Source organism: Carex rostrata, chromosome 10 (genome assembly GCF_964058835.1).
Source record: "Carex rostrata chromosome 10, lpCarRost1.2, whole genome shotgun sequence".
In the NCBI taxonomy this organism is placed as follows: Eukaryota; Viridiplantae; Streptophyta; class Magnoliopsida; order Poales; family Cyperaceae; genus Carex; species Carex rostrata.
Genome location: NC_135927.1, coordinates 257,501 through 265,000, shown reverse-complemented (window position 1 = coordinate 265,000; position 7,500 = coordinate 257,501).

The window sequence follows — 7,500 nt, the reverse complement described above, 5'->3', positions numbered from 1 at the left end:
TATGGATGTAGGCAAAAATTCAAATTTATTAAAAATATGAAATATGAAATTTGGAGTTTGGAAAAAAAAAAATTGGGTTGTACAATTTCGGATCTTATGCAAGTGGGTTGGACAATTTTTGGTCCAAATGAATTACAACCGTCCAAAGAGCCATTGAAACGCCAGTTTTTCCGGCTTGTAAAAATTCCCACTTTTTTCGGATTGGATGGTTCACACCCGGTGTGGACCATTTCTCAAACTTCCGGATTGTACGCGATCCAAATTATGGATATTGTAATACTTTTTTGATATTTTGAAAAAGTTCAAATTTATAAAAAATATAAAATATGAAATCTGCAGTTTGGAAAAAAATTGGAAGTTTGAAACCTGAAGTTCAACAAAAAAAACGGCGCAAAAATCAGCCAAGCGGGGGCAACTAAGCGGATGCGGCCAGCCGTCAGTGAAAAATGGCCCCAAAACTAAGCGCATGCGGCCAAGCGTCGGTGCAAAATGGCCCGAAAACAGTCCCGTCGGTGCCCCCGTCGGGCTAAAATGACCCGAAAACAGTTCAGCTGGGGAAAATTAAGCGGATCCGGCCAAGAGTCGGTGGAAATTGGCCCGAAAACAGCCCAGCGGCAAGCGGAAGCGGCTAACGTTGGGGAAAAGTGACCCGAAAACAGTTAAGCGGGGGAAAACTAAGCGGATGCGGCCACGCGTTGGGGAAAACAAAGCGGATCCGGCCCAGAGTCGGTGGAAATTGGCCCGAAAACAGTCCAGCGGCAAGCGGAAGCGGCTAACGTTGGGCAAAAGTGACCCGAAAACAGTTCAGCGGGGGAAAACTAAGCGGATGCGGCCACGCGTTGGGGAAAACTAAGCGGATACGGCCAAGTGTTGGGGAAAAATGGCCCGAAAACAGCCCAGCGGCAAGCGGAAGCGGCTAACGTTGGGGAAAAGTGACCCGAAAACAGTTAAGCGGGGGAAAACTAAGCGGATGCGGCCAAGTGTCGGTGGAAATTGGCCCGAAAACAGCCCAGCGGCAAGCGGAAGCGGCTAACGTTGGGCAAAAGTGACCCGAAAACAGTTCAGCGGGGGAAAACTAAGCGGATGCGGCCACGCGTTGGGGAAAACTAAGCGGATACGGCCAAGAGTCGGTGGAAATTGGCCCGAAAACAGTCCAGCGGCAAGCGGAAGCGGCTAACGTTGGGCAAAACTGGCCCGAAAACAGTTCAGCGGGGCAAATTTTTGAAATTTTTTTTGAAATTTTTTTGAATTTTTGAAATTTTTGAAGTTTTTTTGGGTTTTTGGACTTTTTTTGAATTTTTGAATTTTTTGAATTTTTTTGAATTTTTTTGAATTTTTTGAATTTTTTTTGAATTTTTGAAATTTTTTTTTTTTTTTTGAATTTATTTGATTTTATAAATTTTTTGTGATTTTTTGTGATTTTTTTGAATATTTTACATGGGTGATTTTGACTTGGGGGATTTTCAGGGGGTGGTAACCCTGGGCGTGGCTAGAGCCTCAAAATGCATATTCCCCTATAGGGGGGCAAGGTTTTCAAAAATGGGTGCCCCCTCATGTACACGCGCGTGGGTGTACATGGCCCCGTCGGTGCCAGCGTGGGTGGAAAATGGCCCGAAAACAGCCCAGCGGCAAGCGGAAGCGGCTAACGTTGGGCAAAACTGACCCGAAAGAAGTATAGCTTGGAAAATTAAGCGGATGCAGCCAATTGTTGGCGAAAACTAAGCGGATACGGCCAAGTGACGGTGAAAAATGGCCCGAAAACAGTCCAGCGGCAAGCGGAAACGGCTAACGTTGGGCAAAAGTGACCCGAAAACAGTTCAGCTGGGGGAAATTAAGCGGAAGCAGCCAAGCGTTGGGCAAAACCAAGCGGATACGGCCAAGAGTCGGTGGAAAATGGCCCGAAAACAGTCCAGCGGCAAGCGGAAACGGCTAACGTTGGGACAAAGTGACCCGAAAACAGTTCAGCTGGGGAAAATTAAGCGGATGCAGCCAAGCGTTGGGGAAAACTAAGCGGATCCGGCCCAGAGTCGGTGGAAATTGGCCCGAAAACAGTCCAGCGGCAAGCGGAAGCGGCTAACGTTGGGCAAAAGTGACCCGAAAACAGTTCAGCGGGGGAAAACTAAGCGGATGCGGCCACGCGTTGGGGAAAACTAAGCGGATACGGCCAAGTGTTGGGGAAAAATGGCCCGAAAACAGCCCAGCGGCAAGCGGAAGCGGCTAACGTTGGGGAAAAGTGACCCGAAAACAGTTAAGCGGGGGAAAACTAAGCGGATGCGGCCAAGTGTCGGTGGAAATTGGCCCGAAAACACCCCAGCGGCAAGCGGAAGCGGCTAACGTTGGGCAAAAGTGACCCGAAAACAGTTCAGCGGGGGAAAACTAAGCGGATGCGGCCACGCGTTGGGGAAAACTAAGCGGATACGGCCAAGAGTCGGTGGAAATTGGCCCGAAAACAGTCCAGCGGCAACCGGAAACGGCTAACGTTGGGACAAAGTGACCCGAAAACAGTTCAGCTGGGGAAAATTAAGCGGATGCAGCCAAGCGTTGGGGAAAACTAAGCGGATCCGGCCCAGAGTCGGTGGAAATTGGCCCGAAAACAGTCCAGCGGCAAGCGGAAGCGGCTAACGTTGGGCAAAAGTGACCCGAAAACAGTTCAGCGGGGGAAAACTAAGCGGATGCGGCCACGCGTTGGGGAAAACTAAGCGGATACGGCCAAGTGTTGGGGAAAAATGGCCCGAAAACAGCCCAGCGGCAAGCGGAAGCGGCTAACGTTGGGGAAAAGTGACCCGAAAACAGTTAAGCGGGGGAAAACTAAGCGGATGCGGCCAAGTGTCGGTGGAAATTGGCCCGAAAACAGCCCAGCGGCAAGCGGAAGCGGCTAACGTTGGGCAAAAGTGACCCGAAAACAGTTCAGCGGGGGAAAACTAAGCGGATGCGGCCACGCGTTGGGGAAAACTAAGCGGATACGGCCAAGAGTCGGTGGAAATTGGCCCGAAAACAGTCCAGCGGCAAGCGGAAGCGGCTAACGTTGGGCAAAACTGACCCGAAAACAGTTCAGCGGGGCAAATTTTTGAAATTTTTGAAGTTTTTTTGGGTTTTTGGACTTTTTTTGAATTTTTGAATTTTTTGAATTTTTTTGAATTTTTTTTGAATTTTTGAAATTTTTTTTTTTTTTTTGAATTTATTTGATTTTATAAATTTTTTGTGATTTTTTGAGATTTTTTTGAATATTTTACATGGGTGATTTTGACTTGGGGGATTTTCAGGGGGTGGTAACCCTGGGCGTGGCTAGAGCCTCAAAATGCATATTCCCCTATAGGGGGGCAAGGTTTTCAAAAATGGGTGCCCCCTCATGTACACGCGCGTGGGTGTACATGGCCCCGTCGGTGCCAGCGTGGGTGGAAAATGGCCCGAAAACAGCCCAGCGGCAAGCGGAAGCGGCTAACGTTGGGCAAAACTGACCCGAAAGCAGTATAGCTTGGAAAATTAAGCGGATGCAGCCAATTGTTGGCGAAAACTAAGCGGATGCGGCCAAGTGTCGGTGAAAAATGGCCCGAAAACAGTCCAGCGGCAAGCGGAAACGGCTAACGTTGGGCAAAAGTGACCCGAAAACAGTTCAGCTGGGGGAAATTAAGCGGAAGCAGCCAAGCGTTGGGCAAAACCAAGCGGATTCGGCCAAGAGTCGGTGGAAAATGGCCCGAAAACAGTCCAGCGGCAACCGGAAACGGCTAACGTTGGGACAAAGTGACCCGAAAACAGTTCAGCTGGGGAAAATTAAGCGGATGCAGCCAAGCGTTGGGGAAAACTAAGCGGATCCGGCCCAGAGTCGGTGGAAATTGGCCCGAAAACAGTCCAGCGGCAAGCGGAAGCGGCTAACGTTGGGCAAAAGTGACCCGAAAACAGTTCAGCGGGGGAAAACTAAGCGGATGCGGCCACGCGTTGGGGAAAACTAAGCGGATACGGCCAAGTGTTGGGGAAAAATGGCCCGAAAACAGCCCAGCGGCAAGCGGAAGCGGCTAACGTTGGGGAAAAGTGACCCGAAAACAGTTAAGCGGGGGAAAACTAAGCGGATGCGGCCAAGTGTCGGTGGAAATTGGCCCGAAAACACCCCAGCGGCAAGCGGAAGCGGCTAACGTTGGGCAAAAGTGACCCGAAAACAGTTCAGCGGGGGAAAACTAAGCGGATGCGGCCACGCGTTGGGGAAAACTAAGCGGATACGGCCAAGAGTCGGTGGAAATTGGCCCGAAAACAGTCCAGCGGCAACCGGAAACGGCTAACGTTGGGACAAAGTGACCCGAAAACAGTTCAGCTGGGGAAAATTAAGCGGATGCGGCCAAGCGTTGGGGAAAACTAAGCGGATCCGGCCCAGAGTCGGTGGAAATTGGCCCGAAAACAGTCCAGCGGCAAGCGGAAGCGGCTAACGTTGGGCAAAAGTGACCCGAAAACAGTTCAGCGGGGGAAAACTAAGCGGATGCGGCCACGCGTTGGGGAAAACTAAGCGGATACGGCCAAGTGTTGGGGAAAAATGGCCCGAAAACAGCCCAGCGGCAAGCGGAAGCGGCTAACGTTGGGGAAAAGTGACCCGAAAACAGTTAAGCGGGGGAAAACTAAGCGGATGCGGCCAAGTGTCGGTGGAAATTGGCCCGAAAACAGCCCAGCGGCAAGCGGAAGCGGCTAACGTTGGGCAAAAGTGACCCGAAAACAGTTCAGCGGGGGAAAACTAAGCGGATGCGGCCACGCGTTGGGGAAAACTAAGCGGATACGGCCAAGAGTCGGTGGAAATTGGCCCGAAAACAGTCCAGCGGCAAGCGGAAGCAGCTAACGTTGGGCAAAACTGACCCGAAAACAGTTCAGCGGGGCAAATTTTTGAAATTTTTTTGAAATTTTTTTGAATTTTTGAAATTTTTGAAGTTTTTTTGGGTTTTTGGACTTTTTTTGAATTTTTGAATTTTTTGAATTTTTTTGAATTTTTTTTGAATTTTTGAAATTTTTTTTTTTTTTTTAATTTATTTGATTTTATAAATTTTTTGTGATTTTTTGAGATTTTTTTGAATATTTTACATGGGTGATTTTGACTTGGGGGATTTTCAGGGGGTGGTAACCCTGGGCGTGGCTAGAGCCTCAAAATGCATATTCCCCTATAGGGGGGCAAGGTTTTCAAAAATGGGTGCCCCCTCATGTACACGCGCGTGGGTGTACATGGCCCCGTCGGTGCCAGCGTGGGTGGAAAATGGCCCGAAAACAGCCCAGCGGCAAGCGGAAGCGGCTAACGTTGGGCAAAACTGACCCGAAAGCAGTATAGCTTGGAAAATTAAGCGGATGCAGCCAATTGTTGGCGAAAACTAAGCGGATGCGGCCAAGTGTCGGTGAAAAATGGCCCGAAAACAGTCCAGCGGCAAGCGGAAACGGCTAACGTTGGGCAAAAGTGACCCGAAAACAGTTCAGCTGGGGGAAATTAAGCGGAAGCAGCCAAGCGTTGGGCAAAACCAAGCGGATTCGGCCAAGAGTCGGTGGAAAATGGCCCGAAAACAGTCCAGCGGCAACCGGAAACGGCTAACGTTGGGACAAAGTGACCCGAAAACAGTTCAGCTGGGGAAAATTAAGCGGATGCAGCCAAGCGTTGGGGAAAACTAAGCGGATCCGGCCCAGAGTCGGTGGAAATTGGCCCGAAAACAGTCCAGCGGCAAGCGGAAGCGGCTAACGTTGGGCAAAAGTGACCCGAAAACAGTTCAGCGGGGGAAAACTAAGCGGATGCGGCCACGCGTTGGGGAAAACTAAGCGGATACGGCCAAGTGTTGGGGAAAAATGGCCCGAAAACAGCCCAGCGGCAAGCGGAAGCGGCTAACGTTGGGGAAAAGTGACCCGAAAACAGTTAAGCGGGGGAAAACTAAGCGGATGCGGCAACGCGTTGGGGAAAACTAAGCGGATGCGGCCAAGTGTCGGTGGAAATTGGCCCGAAAACAGCCCAGCGGCAACCGGAAGCGGCTAACGTTGGGCAAAAGTGACCCGAAAATAGTTCAGCGGGGGAAAACTAAGCGGATGCGGCCACGCGTTGGGGAAAACTAAGCGGATACGGCCAAGAGTCGGTGGAAATTGGCCCGAAAACAGTCCAGCGGCAAGCGGAAGCGGCTAACGTTGGGCAAAACTGACCCGAAAACAGTTCAGCGGGGGAAAACTAAGCGGATGCGGCCACGCGTTGGGGAAAACTAAGCGGATGCGGCCAAGTGTCGGTGGAAATTGGCCCGAAAACAGCCCAGCGGCAAGCGGAAGCGGCTAACGTTGGGCAAAACTGACCCGAAAACAGTTCAGCGGGGGAAAACTAAGCGGATGCGGCCACGCGTTGGGGAAAACTAAGCGGATACGGCCAAGAGTCGGTGGAAATTGGCCCGAAAACAGTCCAGCGGCAAGCGGAAGCGGCTAACGTTGGGCAAAACTGACCCGAAAACAGTTCAGCGGGGGAAAACTAAGCGGATGCGGCCACGCGTTGGGGAAAACTAAGCGGATACGGCCAAGTGTTGGGGAAAAATGGCCCGAAAACAGCCCAGCGGCAAGCGGAAGCGGCTAACGTTGGGCAAAAGTGACCCGAAAACAGTTCAGCGGGGGAAAACTAAGCGGATGCGGCCATGCGTTGGGGAAAACTAAGCGGATACGGCCAAGGGTCGGTGAAAAAGGGCCCGAAAACAGTCCAGCGGCAAGCGGAAGCCGCTAACGTTGGGCAAAAGCGACCCGAAAACAGTCCAGCGGGGGAAAACTAAGCGGATGCGGCCAAGCGTTGGGGAAAACTAAGCGGATACGGCCAAGCGTCGGTGAAAAAGGCCCGAAAACAGTCCAGCGGCAAGCCGAAGCGGCTAACGTTGGGCAAAAATGGCCAAAAGCGATGGAGCAGGGCGGTCTGAATCTATGCATCCACATAAAATGGGGGGTAAACCTGGGGGATTTCCAGGGGGTGGTAACCCTGGGCGTGGCTGGAGACCCAAAATGCATATTCCCCTATAGGGGGGAAGGATTTTTGGAAGAGGCAGCCCCTCATGTACATGCCAAGCGGGGTGTACATGGCCCCTGTGGGTGCCTCCGTCGGTGTAAAATGGCCCGAAAAACAAGATTATGTTACCCGAAAACACGATTATGTTACCGAAAAAACACGGTTGAGCGGGGGCAGTAAGCACGGTTGAGCGGGGGCAAAAAACACGGTTGAGCGGGGGCAAAAAACACGATGCAGCGGGGACAAAAGGCACGAATATGTTACCGAAAAACACGGACCACGCGGGTTGAAATTCCCAGCCGTAGAGCCGGCGAAACACGGTGGGGCAGGGCGTCTAAGCGTGGAGGCGCCCGTAAGACCGATGCGGGTTGAAATCCCCAGCCGTAAAGCCGGCGAAAAGCGGTCGGGCAGGGTGACTCCGCGTGGAGTTTCGCCCGTAAGGCCGATGCGGGTAGCCGCGCGGGTTGAAATCCCCAGCCGTAAAGCCGGCGAAACACGGTTCATTGGGGCGCCTAAGCGTG